Here is a 20,058-nt window from a genome sequence, read left to right on the forward strand (position 1 = left end):
AACACGCCTTCTCGGTGAGCGGAAGTCCAGTCCGAGGGGGCGGGGGCGAAGGCCCCCCGCCCCCCTCCAACTGACAGCCGGGCACTTTGCCGCCTTGACAAGTGCCGTAAAGCGGGAAGCCCGGTTTTCTTCCCCAAGGGCTTCCCTCCCTTTTACGGTAACCACGGCGCGACTCTTGGGACTTTCCGTAAAGGGAAACATCATCCCGTGTGTGTGTGTGGTTGTTGGGTCAAGAGTGGGTTTTTCTTGAGACGCTCTCCTGTATGATTTTTGCGTCGTAGGCGACTGACTTCTTGAAGGCGAGTTAGCAGCAGTTTGTCTTTACAGAACTGTAGTCACACATACCCATAAGTTATTCCCCCACCGGCCATTGCACCTACTGTTGATTTAGTAAGCATTTATGGGATGCCTTACAAATGCCAGGCACTTCCCTGTGACAGGAGGAATAAGTTGAAGCCCATTCTCGTTCTCTGGGAGCATTCACAGTTCAATGGAGGAAACAAAGAATTGCCGTGCAACGGGGTGAGTGCTAGAAATAGCACAGGAGCATTTAAACCCACTGTATAGTGATGTGCGTAGCGGGACAGTTTTCTAAAAAGTTTTTTGGTGACTGAGCAGATCCTTGCTAGGTCAAGGGGAATTCTGGAAGTGAATGGCATTCCAGGTAGGAAAACAATAGTGGTAGAAGGTGGGGGAAAAAAAAAAAACAAAACCAAAAACTGGTTAGATTGCTCTCTAACTCATGGGAATATTTTTTAAAAATATCAGGGGCGCCTGATTGGCTCAGTGGGTACAGCATCTGACTCTTAGGGTTGTGAGTTCAAGCCCCACCAAGGGCAAAGAGCCTACTTTAAAAAAAATTTAAAAATGGAAAAAAAAAAAAAAGGCTGTGTCAACACTGAACCTGTTACTATCTGGAACTCAAATCTTTGGTGGCATCTGTTAGCAGTCAAATAAAAGCCTAACTTTCTACTCTAATATTGAAGATGTTTCCAGACTTTAAATGCCATTAGTCTCCTATTATTTAGCTATACCTTTCACATCAAATTTGTAGCCACAATTCCCTGTTTCCTATAACCATGTGCTTTGCCATATGTCTGCAGCCCCTTTCAATAAGAAGTGGAAGTAGAATCTTCTCAGTGGCTTCTTTATTCCTGGCTTGCTTGTGACTTTTGTTTTTTTGCCAATAGAATTCATTTAATTCTAGTGGTGGACCTCAAGACACCTTGCATGCTTCTGCTCCCTCTCTTGGAAAACTGGCTGACCTGCCATCTGAACAAGCCCAGGCTAGCCAACTGGAGGAGAGCTACTACACAGAGCAAAAACAAGTCACTCCAGCAAAGGATGCACAGATACATACATGAGCTCAGAAGCGCTTAGTTGAACCAACCCCAAAGTGCAAAATAACAGAAATGTGAGCTAAATAAAGTGTTTTGTGTTAAGCCAGTAAATTCTGGAGAAAATGTGTTATGTAGGATAACATGATTGATAATAGTATGACTAATAATCCATGACTGAATATCTATTAAACTAAATTTTCAAAGAGGATAAGGATTATACTGTAACCTAAAACAAATAACTGATATAAGAAACAAATTATGGGGCGCCTGGGTGGCTCAGTGGGTTGGGCTGCTGCCTTCGGCTCAGGTCATGATCTCAGGGTCCTGGGATCAAGGCCCGCATCGGGCTCTCTGCTCAGCGGGGAGCCTTCTTCTCTCTCTCTCTCTCTCTCTCTGCCTGCCTTTCTGTCTACTTGTGATCTCTCTCTGTCACATAAATAAATAAAATCTTAAAAAAAAAAAAAAAGAAACATTATGTTGCAATGTTATTAAATGTATTGGGTCTTTCCTCCAAAGTCATGGGCATTATAATTAATTAATAAAAATATTGATTATTGTTAGTGGAGTTCAAAAATTGTAGATTGTATCTGAATTGCCTTAGCACTTAAGTATTGACTTTTTATTTATTTTTAAAGATTTTATTTATCTATTTGAGAGAGAGCGCAAGCAGGGGGAGTGGGAGAGGAAGAAGCTGACTCCCTGCTCAGCAGGGCCTTGATCCTAGACCCTGGCTGTGACCTGAGCCAATGATAGATGTTTAACCAACTGAGCCACCCAGGTGCCCCAAGAATTGAATTTTTAAAATGATAGTTAGATGAACTAATATTACTATTGTTTGTCTGGTTTGTTTTGTTTTGTCTTGTTTTTTAGCACAAATGCTTAGAAACTGGTTTTGCTTCAAAATTCCTTTCTTGAAAACAAAATTTGTTAAAAAAGTTTCTATAGGACACTTTAGTTCTCAAATTCAAAGAGCTTATCATTAATATTCTAAATAATATGTAAACAACACTTCTCAGTTACTATACTCTGTAGTTTTATATTTTTATTTTATTTTTTTAAAGATTTTATTTATTTATTTGACAAAGTTCACAAGTGGGCAGAGAAGGAGGCAGAGAGAGAGGAGGAAGCAGGCTCCCCACTGAATAGACAGCCCAATGTGGGGCTTGATCCCAGGACCCTCAGATCATGACCTGAGCCAAAGGCAGAGGCTTTAACCCACTGAGCCACCCAGGCACCCCAAGTAGTTTTATATTTTTAAACAAAACTTCAGTTTGTTTTGGATTTGCTTTTCATGCGATCTGTAAAGTATTTATGGGTGTAAAATGGGTAATATATTTGAAATCAGCCTTACCAGTGTGAGATCGGGGATGAGATAGGCAGTCAGAAGGGTCAGCAAGGTAGCGTTGTTGGAGAGGCAGAGAGAACACTGTCTATTCTGGAAATGGTAAGTTGCTTAGATAGACTAATGTGTGGTGAAGGTGTGTGTGCACATGGGAAAGCAAGAGGTGAGGCTAGAAAGTTAAGCTTGGCTCAGATCTTGAGAACCTGCAGTGGCCAGTTTAGAAGTTGGTATTTGTTGAAGGAAGGTTGGGATGGGGTGAGAGTGTAGTAGTTATAAACAGCTGTGAGTGAGGTTAGGAGGGGATGCAAGAACTCAAGACAGGGTATTTAAGCAGGGAAGTGACAGGATTAAATTTGTGTTTTATGACATCTCTAGAGATTGAGTAGAGGCTGAATTGGAGGGAGATTAGAGGTGACTATATAAATTAATAAGGTTGTTGCATTAAACCACATGAAGAAAATGGAGGACCGGACAAAGTCCCTAGGGGTCTGAATGATGAGAGGAGAATACCTGAGGAGAAATTAGTAAGTTAGATTTTATAAGCTTTGTTTCTTGATTTGGATATAGCGTATAAGGTAACCATGGTTGTTTCCTCCTTCCTTTCTGATTTGGAATATCCTTTAGTGTTTTACTGAATTCTTGAAGGATCAAAATATAATGGTGGTATTATATTCTGTAATTCTTTTTAAAGATTTATTTTATATTTATTTTAGTTAGAGCAAGAGAGCAGGTGAGGGGGGCTGGAGAGGAAGAGAGGGAGAGAGAATCCTAAGCCAATTCTGCACTCAGCCCCACGCGGGCTCTATCTCATGACCCCAAGTTCACAACCTGAGCCAAAACCGAGAGTTGGATGCTTAACTGACTGCACCATGTAGGTGCCCTTACAGTCTATAATTTGTATTTGTTTTTTTTCTATTAGAATCTACATAGCACTTTTATGTTAATTTCTCTGACAAGATACATCAGGCTATCATTTAGCTTTTTAATCATCTAAAATATAGTTAAACTTTAAAAAAAATAAAACCCAAAGCTTTTAAAATTTTATAGTGACTTTATACATTCAGATCTCAGAGTAGAACTTCCAGTGAGTAGTGTGGGCCTGTAAAATCAATCAGGTTTGTGACCTCTGGCCTTGAAAAAATTGCATTACTCATGGATTCCAGTCATTTAGTTGACTATACCACCCTTCCAAACACATGTTGTGCTTGTACATTTCTCTATGCCAACCATTACATACAATATTTTTGTAATTTGTGTTTTGTTGGTGTATTACTTTATCTAGAATATTTGGAGTTATTTCTTTTCACAAAATTGAACTTTCTAGATATCTGGACTTCTTTCACATGGAACTAATCCTTAAAAAATTTTAAATTTGGTGGAATATTTTCTAATATACTCTATATGCTATCCTACATTCTTAAATTATATAAAATATAATTTAATATATTCTTAAAATCTTATTGTCATAAAAATTTACTGTATTATATAAAACATATATATTTGGTATTAGAAAATTATTTTTCTTATGAAAATAATATTGGCTAACTATAGAAAATGTTGTGAAGTATGAAAATTAGTGAAAACCACTTGTTATCTTAGAGACACTACTATTAATCTTTTGTTATATCTCTATTTAGTCATGTCTATGCATGTACGTAAATGTGAACATGAGAAGTAATACAACTCATTGTAGTAAATTTAAACGTTCACTGGATTACAAATAAATTGCAACAAATTCCTAAAATATATGGGGCCAAAGGGGTTCAGAGCAAATTTCAAAATGTGCCACTTTGGCATGCAGACTATTTTGAGCTGAAGGCATTCAAGACCCTAAAGGCTCAAGATAACATTTTGCCCCTCCCTTAACTACCTAGAAGAATCTAAATTGGAGGAGTCTTTCTCTGAGTAAGAGTTGAATAGAGAGAAATTTTATCTGAATGACCCATCTGTATCGCAGGGCAAACATCTAATTAACCATCATCTTTTCTTATTGCCCTGTGCATTAACGGCCTCCGTTCCTCTTCCATTCCTTATGTCAAGATAGCATACATGCCTATTTTTTTTTTTTTTAATTCATTTGAAAGAGAGAGACAGAAAGAGCACAAGCAGGGTTAGAGGTAGAGGGAGAAAAGCAGACTCCTCACTGAGCTGGAAGCCTGACATGGGGCTCCATCCCAGGATCTGGAGACCAACTTGAGCCGAAGGCAGAGGCTTAACCATCTGAACCACCCAGGTACCCCATATATGCCTCATTTTACCTTTCAGGCTTTGAACCTCTCATGTTTGTGGGATTCCCATATGTATAAAATTAAATTTGATTTTCTTCTGTTAATCTGTCTCATGTCACTTTAAATTTTAGAACAGCTGGAAAAACCTTTGAAGGATAGAGGAAAATTTTTCTTCACCAGCACTTTCGATGAGCCCAGGAGACCTCACTGGCTAGGCATGACTCATTCTGAAGCTTTTGCAGTAGAAAGATCCTGGGACTTCTCATAGAGCTGTAAAAGGTAAGAGTTCTTACCACATCAGACTCCTGCAGAGTCCAGTGGAAGCAGAGTGGTGAGAGTCCTTTTTTTTCCTTTTCTAAATGTACATTAGCAGGAGAAAATATTTGTGGAACTAGCTCTTTGGTTTTAGTGACTGGTTATTTGATATGAGTACTTTTGGTTTTTTATTAATCCTTTTCCTTTCAGCGATGGTCTGTCTGCTGTGTCATTCTGTATCCTGAGAGCTTGGCTTTTTGGCCAGTGAAAATACTCTCTTTGATCTCTGACAACTGGAGGATGCATGTACTGCTGTGAATCTGGTAGACAGTCCTATGTGGATCCAATAGTCTTCGTCCAACTATGTCAGCTCTCAGGGGAATCTGTCCTAAGAGACCCTAGTCCAAAGTGGCTTTCATCATCTCAACCTTTGTTTCTTGTGCTTATGTTGGAAAAAATCCCATTCCAGTAGTGCCTGCCCATGTCACAGATTAGCAAGTCTATGACTGGAGGCTTCTCTTTCTCAGGAGACTAGAGACACCTTACCATCTGCACTGAAGGCCTTTGGTGTCTTAGACTAATTTTGAGAGTGAACTTTTTGAATCATGGGGGCTACATCATCTATACCTACTCCAGGAATGTCTCTTGAATCTGGTAAAAATTTATTCTAAGCTAGGAAAGCTACTCCCAGGTCTTTCCATGAAAAGAACTGGTTTAAGTCACTATTGAGAACTCCTCTTCAATGGTCAGATGATGGATCCTTTGATTTGGCTGTATTTGAAAGAAAAAAATTTTAGGGAGCTGTTATCCTAAATGATTCATTGGCATCTGTGGAAGACCAAATTAAAAGGAGTACACAACGAAATGCAATGACTACACTTGAGACTCCCATAAGATGTAAGAATAAGAGCAGAAATTAGACTCAGAATAAAAATTAAATGTAAATTTTCCTTCTCAAAATCTGACCCCATTTTCCTGTTTTAGCTAACTTTTTTGGTTGTAAGATTTACAGCGAGCCCTGTAGCCCAATCTCTAGGCTTAGAGTGGATGGATTACTCAAGCAAATGCTGAAAGTCAGGAAGCGAATTTAGCAGAAGCCCCTGGGACAGACAGTAGGACTCATTGTCCTTTACTCTGTAATCAGGCTTTGCAGCTTCTGGCCTTCTTATGTAATGTCCTCTGTGAATAAATCTTAGACCCCCACTAAAAGAATTCATGTCCCCTGGAGAGCAGCATATCTTTTCAGAAGATTCTACCAAATTTAGATGAGAATTAGAAAGATCATTGGTCATTCTTTCTCATAGTGCAAAGAGATAACCAGAATTTCTCATATTCCCTTCTACAAATGATCGATCAGCTGAAGACTGATTTTCAGGGGCTGATAGAAAAGGAAAATAAAATTTCACAATGACCCTTTCTTTCTAAATCAAACCCATTGGCTATTGACCCTTTCTCTCCCAGGGATAACTATTACTTTTTTGCTTGTCTCATTTTGCCGCCTACCTGAGGCATGTGGATTGTTGATTCTTTTGGTTATTTTGGGGAGTGACTGGATCTTGGGAAGGTAGTATCCTTTGCATCCTCTTTAGGGACTCCTCTTAAACCCAAAGAAGGATTATTCAGTGCTGCCAGAAAAATTTGCTATTTATCCTAGCTGAAAACTGACAAGATACTTAAAAGAATTAAAAAAAAAAAAAGTTTCATAGTCAAAAGTTGGCCAGATTGGAAGCTGATATTCAGAGCTGATAAGACTTTTTCCCCTAAGCTAAAAGAAAATTATGTACCAGAAAGAAAGGAGCAATTGAAGATAATAAAGTTAGATAGATATATCAATTTATCATTTAAGTTACAATGTGATATTCTGAGAAATTGAGAACTACTGTCTTTATATTACAAATCTTTGCAAAACTAGAAATATAGACCCAGAAAGAATTCAAGGTCAATCTGTCTTTTTCTTTATTTTTAACAATGCCAAGACCGTGAATGGATAAAGATGTGGTATGTATATGTGCGTGCGTGCGTGTGTGTTTGTTTGTGTTTATACATTATATATATATGTATATGTATATATTATTCATCCATCAAAAATAATGAAATTTTGCCATTTGCATCAATGTGGATGGAACTAGGTTGTATAATGCCAAGAGAGTTAAGTCAGTTAGAGAAAGACAAATACCATACGATTTCACTCATGTGAAGTTAAAAAAAACCAAAACTGATGAACATAGGGGAAGAGAAGGAAAAATAAAATAGAATAAAAACTGAGAAGACAAACCTAAAAGAGAGTTTTACTACAGAGAATAAACTGAAGGTTGCTGCTTGGTAGGTGGGTAGGGGGATGGGGAAATGGGTGATGGCATGAAACGGGGCACTTGATGTACTGAGCACTGGCTGTTATATGCAACTGATGAATCACTAAATTTTACCCTGAATTTAATAATCACCATATGTTAACTAACTTGAATTTAAATTTAAAAAAAGGGGGGGGCGCGCCTGGGTGGCTCAGTGGGTTAGTTAAGCCTCTGACTTCGGTTCAGGACATGATCTCAGGGTCCTGGGATGGAATCCCGCATTGCGCTCTCTGCTCAGTGGGGACCCTGCTTCTCTCTCTTTCTCTCTGTCTGCCTCTCTGCCTACTTGTGATCTCTCTCGGTCAAATAAATAAATAAAATCTTAAAAAAAAAAAATCAAAGTTCTTCTAAAGTAACCAAAGAAGCTTGGATACTCTCTGCCTTTGTGATGTAGATTTTCTTTTCACAGCTCAACCCAAGAACAATTCTTTGAAATGCAAACTTTAGGGAGAGGTTTCTCAACTGAAGGAAAAGAAAAAAAGAAATTTTGGAGGAAAGGTCTCTGTATCTATTCATATGTATATAAGTCGGAGAAAGTTAAATGTATATATAAGTTAGAGGAAGCTCATATATAAGTAAGTCAGTTAGAGAAAGACAAATACCATATGGTATCACTCATGTGGAATTTAAGAAACAAAACTAATGGACATAGGGGAAAGTTCTTATATATATCTATATGTAGATATACATACACTGTATATGTAAGTTCTTATATGTATATGGTATATGAAATTTTTTATAGAACTATGTATAAGAAAATTCATATATATATATGTATATGTATGTGTATAGTATGTTGTAGATGTCTGGAATGTTTTTACAGATGGTTTATTGCCAGGATTTGTAGAAGACCTCTATATAGTTAGTTTGAAGGCAAGTACTTGTAAGGATTAGCTACTCTAAAACCCTCAGAAATATAAAAACTAACCCAAATGCTTTTTAGTTCACATGATCTAGGATCAATCTTTAATGAATAATAGCTAAATGAAGTGTGTTGGTTTAATTAAACTAGACATGCCTTTAGAGCTATCACTATAAATATAATACTTTTATTGTACCTGGATTTACTAACCAAATAAGTGTATATTGTAACTGTTAAAAAATTTTAAACCGCGGGGTGCCTGGGTGGCTCAGTGGGTTAAAGCCTCTGCCTTCAGCTCAGGTCATGATCTCAGGGTTCTGGGATCGAGCCCCGCATCTGGCTCTCTGCTCAGCAGGGAGACTGCTTCTTCCCTCTCTCTCTGCCTGCCTCTCTGCCTACTTGTGATCTCTATCAAATAAATAAATAAAATATTTTTTAAAAAAATTTAAATCCCAACAACAACAACAACAAACAGTTTGGGATAATGGCTATCTTTGTCGATGTCTCATGTGAGTGATCTGAACACAATTGTTAACAGCAATTAAATTGAATAGATGCAAATAAGATAAAAAGTTTGTAAGTGAACTTTAAAAATAGTTTACCAAACCTTTTTAGTAACTTAAAACTTTAAATTTGCTAACTTAAGTGATGAGTTAAGTTAAATTTATTAACTATCTACACCATTTCCAAATAAGATGAAATAGTGAAACTTTACTGAATATAGGTTTATTTGCTTTGAATTCCTCATTATGGAGAAACTAAAGATAAATTTGGGTCTCTTGGTAAACATATTTTGTGCTTTATTGAAAGATTGTGCTATGGAGACACACATGGTTCTAGAAACTATGAAAAGTATTCAGAAATTTACCAATTTAAAGAGAGCTAGTATAACAGTCCGCATTTGTTACTTCTTAGTTTTCTTTTTTTTTAAGATTTTATTTATTTATTTGACAGAGAGAGATCACAAGTAGGCAGAGAGGCAGGCAGAGAGAGAGAGAGGAGGAAGCAGGCTCCCCGCTGAGCAGAGAGCCCAATGCGGGGCTCGATCCCAGGACCCTGAGATCATGACCTGAGCCGAAGGCAGCGGCTTAACCCACTGAGCCACCCAGGCGCCCTACTTCTTAGTTTTCATTAGAAATTAAGGTTTCTGAGAGTTAAGGATTCTAATAAATGTAATTAAGACTATTAGAAATAATAAGGGAAACATCTCTGTATGCAAAGAGACTAAGATGTGTGTTTTTAGTAAGAAAAGGTATAAAGAGTAGAAGTGCCTTTTTTGGTTAAAGAAAAAGAAAATAATTTTGTCCTACAACACTGAAAAGAAATAAAATTTAAAAAAAAGAAAATAAATAAATAAATAGTGAGGTTGACTAAAAAGGGGAAGTGTAGGACAAAATTTGCATATTAAAAAAAGAAAGTTGTAGAAGGTTTCCGGAAAAGGGATTTTGGAAAGGAATTTTATGCATGGTCAGTGATGTGGGAAACAAAGGCAGAAGAAAAATTATTAAATTTCCTCGTTATTTACAGCCTATTGCCAAGTCCCTGAAACAGGCAGAGTGACCTTTCTCTAGGAACTCAGCTACTACCTGGATGTTAATACTTTACTAAGGCAAAAGGCAATCTTATCCCAATCCCCAGGATCCTGTAAGTTTACATTAACATATAAAAATTCCTTTGAAAATGTCCTTTATCTCTACTCCCCAAGATACATGTTGGCAATCATCCTCCAAACATATGACCCACTGATACACACGTGAAGGGTCTTATGACTCAGGTTTTATTAGATAGTAATTGTCATTTTTTTTTAAAGATTTTATTTATTTATTTTAAAGATTTTATTTATTTATTTGACAGAGAGAGATCACAAGTAGGCAGAGAGGCAGGCAGAGAGAGAGAGAGGAGGAAGCAGACTCCCTGCTGAGCAGAGAGCCCGATGTGGGGCTCGATCCCAGGACCCTGGGATCATGACTTGAGCCGAAGGCAGCGGCTTAACCCACGGAGCCACCCAGGCACCCAAAGATTTTATTTATTTATTTGACAGACAGAGATCACAAGTAGGCAGAGAGGCAGGCAGAGAGAGATGGAGAAGCAGGCTCCCTGCCGAGCAGAGAGCCCGATGTGGGGCTCGATCCCAGGACCCTGGGATCATGACTTGAGCCGAAGGCAGAGGCTTTAACCCTCTGAGCCACCCAGGCGCCCCAGTAATTGTCATTTTTAAAAAAGATATTTATTTATTTATTTATTTGACAGAGATAGAGCAAGAGTGCACAAGCAGGGGGAGCAAGAGAGGGAGAGGGAGAGGGAGAAGCAGGCTCTCTGTTGAGCAGGGAGCCCAGTGTGGGGCTTGATCCCTGGACCCTGGGATCATGACCTGAGCTGAAGGCAGACGCTTAACTGCCTGAACCATGCAAGTGCCCTTACATTGTCATTTTTTTAAAAAAAGATTTTATTTTTTATTTCACAGAGAGATCACAAGGATGCAGAGAGACAGGCTGAGAGAGAGAGAAGCAGGCTCCCCTCTCAGCAGAGAGCCTGATGTGGGACTCGATCCCAGGACCCTGAGATCATGACCCGAGCCAAAGGCAGAGGCTCAACCCACTGAGCCACCTGGTGCCCCTACATTGTCATTTTTGACAGAGATACATAGACTCAAATATGACCAGACAGCTTTATGAACTAAAGTTGACTTTATAGAGTCAGTGAAGCCCCTTGGAAAAATCAGCCTGGTACCTTGCTTCTCGGGTTCCTGGCAATCTCACCAGGTAAGAAAGGAAGTCACTTCCTGGCAGCACAGGAACCTCAGGATATTTTGGGGAACTGGATAAGAAGGAATTTACCTAAATATATAGATATTGTTGGCAAGTCTGATGGCAAGTACTTGGCTTGACTTCTTAGCCTCAGATTGTGTTAAAAGTTCAATCTGATGATTCCTCATAAAAACTTCTAGCACAGTAGTTTTAAAAAGAACCTATATGGTCACTCACTTTTCTTGCTGTACTTACAGAAATAATCATACCAAGTTTTTTTTTTTTTTGAAACCAGACTTACTTTGCAAACAAATTAGTCTTAACTTAGCTATCTTTCATGGACATGAGGGTGATTTTAGAGAGAAAAATTATGTTTCAGTAACACACCTTTGTGGATATTAGAGTCAAGTTCTTTTGTCTTTGAGGGCTAGTGTTTGCCTATAAACTGGACTGGATCCTGAATTCTGGTTTTCGCAGATATCTGACTAAAATTTGCAATTTTCTCCCTTTCTTTTTGACTTGGAATCATTGAGAACTAAAGCTGCCCTTTTCCCTGAAATCCTGCAAACTGAAACCAAATAATGATATTAATGTCAGAGAAATAATTCCAACAGCCTGTGTTTAGATGATCTTTGTGCCTATTGCTATATGGGCCACTCAGAAAGATCACTAGAGACATTCAAACTTTAAACGAGGAAAGTCTGTCTGATTGCCACTGTCTGCCATTATTCTGTCAGAAGATGCTTCAAGTCTGACATCTAGAAGTCTCACTGGCAGCACTCAGGACTCAGACACTGGGTTTATAATTTGCTCCAATCATTAACCTTTGTTTCTCTTTTGTTTCTATAGAGATGGCTCTTATTAATTACCTGATTGCTTGCCCAATATAGGCCTAACATTGGGAGCCCACTTGCAAGACTGCCTCCTGAAATGAGATATAACTGCTTAACTCAATTGATCTATTCTCAAGACTGAGGCTGGTTCATTGAGGTACGTACTAGTCTATCAGTTTAGCTTCTGGACTGTGAAATTTCTTTAAGGTTTCAAAGGTGGGACTGAAGGGATGTAGAACAAATGTCCCCAAAATGCACCATTTTGGCATGTGTGCTATTTTGAGCTGAAGGCAACTGAGACGCTGCAGGCTCAAGAGAAACTGTTGTCTCTTCTATAACTACCTAGAAGCCACATAGCTCAGCACCTAAAGAGATCACCTTGGCCTCTTTCAGAGAGAAAAGTAGAGTATGCCACAAAGGCTTTGACCTATCTGGGAGCTGTTGGAGGGGCTGGTTTATGTCTCAGCTTACATGGAGCACCAAAGGAATGACCATAGTTCATGAGCTAAGGACACAGGAAGCAGGAAGAATGGCTAGCTGCATGCCCAGCACAGCTCTGCTAATTTGGGAGAAGTATTTGAGGCTTCTCCACAGGAAGAACAATAGAGCATCCTTCTTTGACCTGGCCCCTAGTGGAAGTCAGACACCAGAGGGAGCAAGAGCTTATGGGCTCCTGAAGAAAAACACATAAAGACCGGAAAAGCAGTAGAAAAACAAAAACAAACAAACGGAAACCCCCCAACAAAAAAAAAAGAGCTGGGTTTTTGAAAAGATAAACAAAATTGATTAACGGTTATGTAGATTGACAGAAAAAAGAGAAAGTTAAGCTAGAAAAAGATAAAAACATACCCTAAATTCATTGATTAAAGAAGAAATTGTAATTATCATAAAAGAAGCAAAAGATAGGTTGAATATTCTGTCATAATTAAGGAAAATCTTAGCAAATTGAGAAAAGATGATGATGCTTTAATTAAATAATGGGCATTTTCCAACCACCTACAGCAAACATCATCTTTAATATAAACACATAGAAGTATTCTCATGGGAGTCATGAGCAAGATAAGGATATAAGGATTCCTTCTCTTTGAAAATGAACTTGAACCAATGTTATAAGAAGGAAAAATGATTTTTTTTTAATTTTAAGAATTTAAAAAGAAGGGGGCGCCTGGGTGGCTCTGTTGTTACACATCTGCCTTTGGCTCAGGTCATGATCCCAGGGTCCTGGGAGGTAGCGCCTGCTGAGCAAGGAGTCACTTCTCCTGCTTGTATTCCCTATCTCACTGTCTCTGTCTCCATCAAATGAATAAAAATCTTAAAAAAAAAATTTAAGAATAAATAAACTGCTTTTATTTGCAGATGATATGATTTTCTTTCTATAGTCTCTTGGATTTTCTAAATTGACATAGCAACAAAAATTATAAATGATTATGGAGTAAATATAACAGGAAGTGTGCAGAATTTTATGGAGAAAACTAAAGTTTATGGAAGGACCCATTCCTCCCCAAAAAGTTTAATCTAGAGAAAGCTATAATCATCATTCTAAAGATGTCAGTTCTTTCGAAATATACTTCCAAATAAAATTCCATCACAATAAGAATCCCAACTTAATCTTTCATGGAACTCAAAAGAATTTTAAGTTAAAGTGTGTCTCATGTTAATTATTTTTTAAAAGATCACATATGCCAGTGAACAAGTTAGTCACAGCTAATTAAGAAAGGAAGATTTCAAAAGTTCTGGGAAGAGAAATCTCCTCTGCGGGTGTAACACTGATATTATTTAACTCTGAAAGAATACTTTGTAGATGAGTACCAAGAGAAGAAACTGTAGTTTAATGGAAAAAATGTAAACTTGCATTCGAGTGAGCAAAGATTTGAATACCACTCTGTCACTTACTAGTGGCATGGTTTTTAGCAAGTTGTGTTATTTTTTTGGAATCCACATTTCTTCATTTATAAAATGAGGATAATAATTTCATATTGCAGGATCAGCAACATAGTACTGAATGAGACCGTATATGTGAAATATCTATTGGATTGTTTCACATATTAGGATTAATTTATATATCTATACTGGCCATGCGTGTTTATACAAACCCATCTAGTATTAAATGTATGTAGGCTACTATTCTTCCCCTATTTTATCTTAATCTGCAGGCTTTAGTCCACCTAATATGTATTCATTAATTCAAATATTTATTCATTTGTTAATTTTGTGGCAGAATCAGTTATGGAGAAATTAACTTATATTTTATTTGTTTTGATGTTTTGTTCACTTCATGCATAACATGTAATGAGGCTAAGATGTATATTAGACCCTAGGTTGGACCCAGGGTTGTATACTTCTTCATAGCAGACTGAGACTCATTAGCTCAAACTTTTACACTTCCAATTGTTTTTTATTTTTTTTTTACACACCCAATTATTTTAAGCATAGTCCAAATAAACATATTTTTAGCCATTTAGAACTTGCTTGCTTTGCATATCGCACAAAACTGTGCTTCACTTGTAAACTTTGCTTAATAGGTAAGGTAAGCCCAGGACAATTAAGATCCCAAGCCACTGCTGCCTTTGGGGGCTCTCTGACTCAGAGTCTGCCTACTTGCTGCTGAGTGATAACACCTAGATATGCAAACCTTCCAACTGGAATCTCCTTTCCCCCAGGAATTCCCTTGTTGCCCTCCCCTTTTGGTTGGTGGCTTTCCAAGGCCTCTGAGAAGTCTCATGCTGTGAGTGTTTTCCTCTACATCCAAACCAGTTAAAGTGTTATCCAAATAAAGCTTGTGTCTCCTACCACCATGTCCTGATCTTATCTTTTTCCTTGATCAGCCTCAAAGTCTCTGGAACCCCCTAAAATGCAACAAATATTTATCTAGCACCTACTATATGAAGGATTGAAACAGACAAAAACCTTTTGTATTCTAATCAGGACACAGTATTTTGTATCTTAGAGGAAAGATAAGTGAACAAATAAATACATGGATAATATGTCAGGTGGTGAGGAATGATGGATGTTGCTTGGGGTAGAGTAGTAGAGGTGGTGGTGATGTTTCTGTGGAAGGAAAAGGTTAGTAATTGGCAGATAAATATTTCCCAACCACAGGGACATAAGAAGAGAATTTCACCTTCAGCTGATCTTTTCACAATATCAACTACAGGATTTTATCTTTTGGGGACAAATAAATGAGTATCTTATTGGGTCTGATAGTTTCTGCTTGTTTTTGGTATTTCTGTAAGAGAATGAGAGCTTGGAGCTGCCTATTCTGCCATTTTGCTGCCATCACATAATCTGTTTTGGTTTTAATCACAAACTTGCTAGCCTGTGGCTTGCATTTTTACTATGTTTATAGTATGTGTTCTTCTTGAAAATTTTAAAATGTATTTTTTTGGAAATTTTAAAATTTAAATACTGTGTAATCCAGATCTTTTTTTTTTTTATGACTTGTGCTTTTCATATTTAGTTAGCTGATCCCTGTTTTGATGCAGTAAACTACTCTCTTAAGTATTTCTAAATTTAAAATATATACTTTTTGCATTTAGGCCTAGCACCTTGTTTTTTTTTTTTTTAATGATACATGATGTGAGTTGGGAATCCATTTTTATTTTATCCTTGTCAACCAATTGTCCTAATGCCATGTATTCTGGTTTGCAAATAAAAATAATCTGGAAATCTATTTTTACACATATTCTATGTAGAAAAATTATAGGGTTTCAATTCAGAAAAACTTTTTTAAATTTAGGCCTTATCACTTACTGCCTCTGTAAGTTCATTCAACTGATTGAACTTTCTCTGATCCTGTTTCTTTACTTTTAAAATAATGGTTAGTAATGCCTATCCTTCAAAGTTATTTTGACAGTTAAAGACAATATATATACATAAAGTATCTGGAAGTACTAGATTTAAAAATTAAATATGTCTTAGTATTGCTTGTGTTATTATGTTTTATGTAACTCTCCTCTTGATTTATATTTTCTATTCTATTCAATTTAATTTATTGTATTCTGCCTTTTTTCTATTCCTGTTCTTGATGCTTTCCATATTTTTGCTGCTAGACTTTACCTTTATTTTTTTTTTAAAGATTTTATTTATTTATTTGTCAGAGAGAGTGAGGACAGGCAGACAGAGTGGCAGGCAGAGTCAGAGGGAGAAGCAGGCTCCCTGCTGAGCAAGGAGCCAGATGTGGGACTTGATCCCAGGATGCTGGGATCATGACCTGAGCCGAAGGCAGCCGCTTAACCAGCTGAACCATCCAGGCGTCCCTAGACTTTACCTTTTAGGAGATCCTCAAAATTAAAGATTGCTTAGAACTTTTAAATGTTTATTTTTAAATAAACAGATAAACCAGATGTGAACCAATGCAGCATATTTTTCTTAAGGTATGCAAAGAGATATACTGTGTATAGAGACCCATTTTCTTCAGGAGAAGGGGCAGTATCTTCCCTCTGGTTCTATGTAGCCATACCTGAGGACATGATTTCCTTTGGAGTCAGGACTATTAGGTAGGAAATGTTAACCAGTAAGTAAACCAGTAAAGTAAATTAGCCACCAAGGTAAGTGCAGTAATCTTACATTTGGGGATTTTCACTATTTTAGCTCTCTTGTTGAAAACATAAAGGCCATTTATTAAAAAAAATAGCCTCATATATAACCTTTGAAAGTGGCTTCACTATAACATATCATAAAAAAGAAAGTGACCTTGAGAACATCATGAGCTTATTTGAACTTTTTTTTTTTTTTTTGAATGCTTATCATGTCTGGGGAGAATTAATTATTCAAGAAGCAGTGAAATTATATTTTGTTTTGGTGTCTCAGTGCAATATCCCTGATCCTAATATGAGCCTCTTTGATGAGAATACAATAGCTTAGAAATACTGAATGCTGGGCCATCTGAGAGGAGCTAGAGCTGGAGCTAAACTCTGATCTGTGGCTAACATGTTAGAGAACATTGTAACGCATCAAAAGGAGAGTGTTGTCATGAAAATGGTGGAACTGGAGTTTTCTACCATCTTTCCCTCAAAGAACACTGATGTTGCAGTCATTCACAGGTGACAGAACCTTTGTGCAAGTCCAGGAGTCCAGTAGTGAAGTTCTAGCATACTGCAGGAACAAAAATTTTGAGATTGGACACATTTTAAGAAGGTAAGATGGATAGCTTGACTTTACCCACATCATCCCTTCCCCAGTACAGCACAGCTCAGGCCTTCTTGATCTGTGATTTCTCCCGAAGGAGGAAGTCAAGGTATAAGTGAATGTTTAGCTTCAAGATACTGCTAAAGAGGCCCACTTAACTCTTGCCATATCCAGGTACTGAATTGTGGGCAGAATGATGGGGAGAGGTGAGTGGCTGGGAGAACAGCAGCCAGGGTCCAGAATGGAACAAATCAAAGGAATGTAGATCCTGCTAACCACATCACAGTCTCCTTCAAGCCTTCCTTCCATGAGCTGCTGGGAATCCCCCAACTCACTAACAGAGTGCTCTTAGTGCTCTGTGCACTTGATCTATATACAATCCCACTCCTTGGCTGGCTCCCTGGCCATGTTCTTGTGGGTGAAGAGAGAGCTTTTTCGGACAGCTGGGGAGTGTGTGCAGAAAGCTGGTTCAAATACGTGGGGCTGGGAGAAACCACAAACTTGAGCACTCAGCTTCATGCTAGAGAAAGCAAAGAGGCGACTGTTAGCACACAACCTGGCTTTTCAGGATCAAGAAAATGCATACAAGCTTAAGAATTCTGTCATAAGAGGGAGTTAGAAGTGTGGAACAGGTGTACCTGTAGAGAAGGGCTGAGAAAATCTCAGAGAATCTGTAGTAGGGCTGACAAGGTATTTCTCTCCCAAACGAGTCAATAAAGACTGAGGGAGGTGACTCCTTTAAATCCAAAAGCAGTAAATCAAACTTTATTTTAAAGAACATGAAAAATGAAGGAAATATGATACCACCAGAGGAGTACAATAATGTTCCAGTAATCCAAAGATTAGAGATCTGTGATTTGCCTGATACAGAATTCATAATAGCAGTTTTTTAAAAAAAGATTTTATTTATTTATTTGAGAGAGAGAGAGAGAGAAAGAATGATCAAGGAGAGCAGGTGAGGGAAAAGCAGACCCCCTGCTGAGCAGCAGGGGTCTTATTTTGTGAGACCATCTATCTTAGGATGCTGGGATCATGACCTGAGGCAAAGGTAGAAACTTAGCTGAGTGAGCCACTCAGGTGCCCCCAAAATAGCAGCTTTAAGAAAGCTTAATGAGCTATAATAAAAAAAAAACCAGTTTAATGAAATCAAGAAAACAATAAATCAATAAAATGAAAGGTTTAACATATAGATAGAAATCACTGAAAACACCAAACAAATTCTGGAGCCAATCACCCACTTCAACCAAGTAGGATTTATCCCTGGAATGCAAAGATGATCATCTCAATAGATGCAAAAAAAAAAATGTATAAAATTCAACACTATGCTAAAAAATAGGAATCAAGAGAGATTACCTTAATATGAAGGCTATATCTGACAAGTTCACAGTTAATATTATACTCAATGATTAAAAACCAAAGCTTTTCTACTAAGATCAGGAAAAGGACAAGAGATGTCCAATATTACCACTTCTATTCAACACGTTATTGGAAGTGCTAGCCAGAGCAGTTAGCCAAGAAAAAACAAAAAACAGAAAACAAAAAAAACCAAAAAACATCCAGATTGGAAAGGAAGAAGTACAATAGTTTCTCTTTGCACCTGACATGATCTTAAATGTTGAAAACCCTAAAGGCTCCACCAAAAAACTGTTAGAACTGATAATTGAATTTAGAAAAGTTGCAGGATACAGAATCCTTGTGTTTCAGTACACTAATAACCAACTAATTGCAAAGGAAATGAGAAAACTATCTCAATTTCAATAGCATCTTAAATAATAAAATGCTTAGGAAAAAATTTAGCCAAGGATGTGAAGGACTTGCACACTGAAGATTATAAAACACTGATTAGAAGAATAAAGAAAACACAAATAAATAGATTATCTTATGGTCATGAATTAAAAGACTTAATACCATTAAATATCCCTACAGTCCAAAGCTAGCTCTAGATTTAATATGACCCCTATCAAAGTCCTAATAGCATTTTTTACAGAACCATTAAGAACAATTCTAGAATTCATTTGGAACCAGAAAATATCTCAGGTAGTGAAAACAATCTTGAAAAAGATCAAAACTGGAGACATCATACTCCCTGATTTCAGAGTGTATTACACAAAGCTGTTGTAATTAAAACAGTATGATATTCATATAAAGAGGGACACAAGGGTGTGCCTGGGTGGCTCAGTTGGGTAAGTATCTGCCTTCAGCTCAGGTCATGATCCCAGGGTCCTGGTATTGAGCCCCACACTGGGCTCCTTGCTCAGCAGGGAGTCTGCTTCTCCCTCTCCCTCAGCTCCATCCCTTGCTTGTGCTCTCTCTCTGTCAAATAAATAAAATCTTTGGGGGGGGGGAAAGGACAGATACATAGACCAATGGAATAGAATAGAGAGTGTAGAAAAAAATCCATACATATGTGGTAAACTGATCTATGATAATAATGCCAAGAATACACATTGGGAAAAGGATGGTCTCATCAACAAATGCTGGTGGGAAAGAGAGATATATACGTGTAAAATAATGCAAGTGGATCCTTGTCTAACATCATATAAAAAAATCAAAGTAGATTAAAGACTTATACGTAAGACCTGTAAATACAAAATTCCTAGAAAAAACATAAGGGAAAATCCTCATGACATTGGTTTTGACAACAATTTTGTGAATATGAACCAAAAGCACAGAAACAAAAGCAAAAGTAAGTGGGCCTACATCAAACTAAAAGTTTCTGCACAGCAAAGGAAGTAAAAAATAGTGTGAAAAGACAACCTTTGGTATGGGGGAAATATTTGCAAACCATCTATCTGATAAGAGATTAATATCTAAACTATATTAAGGAAATCATCTTACTCAATAGTGAAATAACAACCTGTTAAAAAAAAAGGGCAAAGGACCTAAAAGGGGCATTTTTTCAAAGAAGACATGCAAGTGACAATTAGGTGTATGAAAAGATGCTCAATGTCACCGATTGTCAGTGAGATGCAT

The 20,058-nt window shown here is 37.5% G+C and overlaps 1 long non-coding RNA gene across 1 annotated transcript; it reads left to right on the plus strand.

Moving 5' to 3' along the window:
• The first annotated feature begins 76 nt into the window (after positions 1-76).
• On the plus strand, positions 77-12,650 carry LOC123387184. The gene is made up of 3 exons (XR_006601502.1): positions 77-522; positions 5,042-5,189; positions 12,016-12,650. It is a non-coding gene; the product is annotated as an uncharacterized LOC123387184 (long non-coding RNA).
• The last annotated feature ends 7,408 nt before the right edge of the window (positions 12,651-20,058 follow it).

The sequence above is a fragment of the Mustela putorius genome, unplaced genomic scaffold (genome assembly GCF_011764305.1).
Source record: "Mustela putorius furo isolate JIRA1106 unplaced genomic scaffold, ASM1176430v1.1 tig00003846_pilon_pilon_pilon, whole genome shotgun sequence".
NCBI classification, from domain to species: domain Eukaryota; kingdom Metazoa; phylum Chordata; class Mammalia; order Carnivora; family Mustelidae; genus Mustela; species Mustela putorius.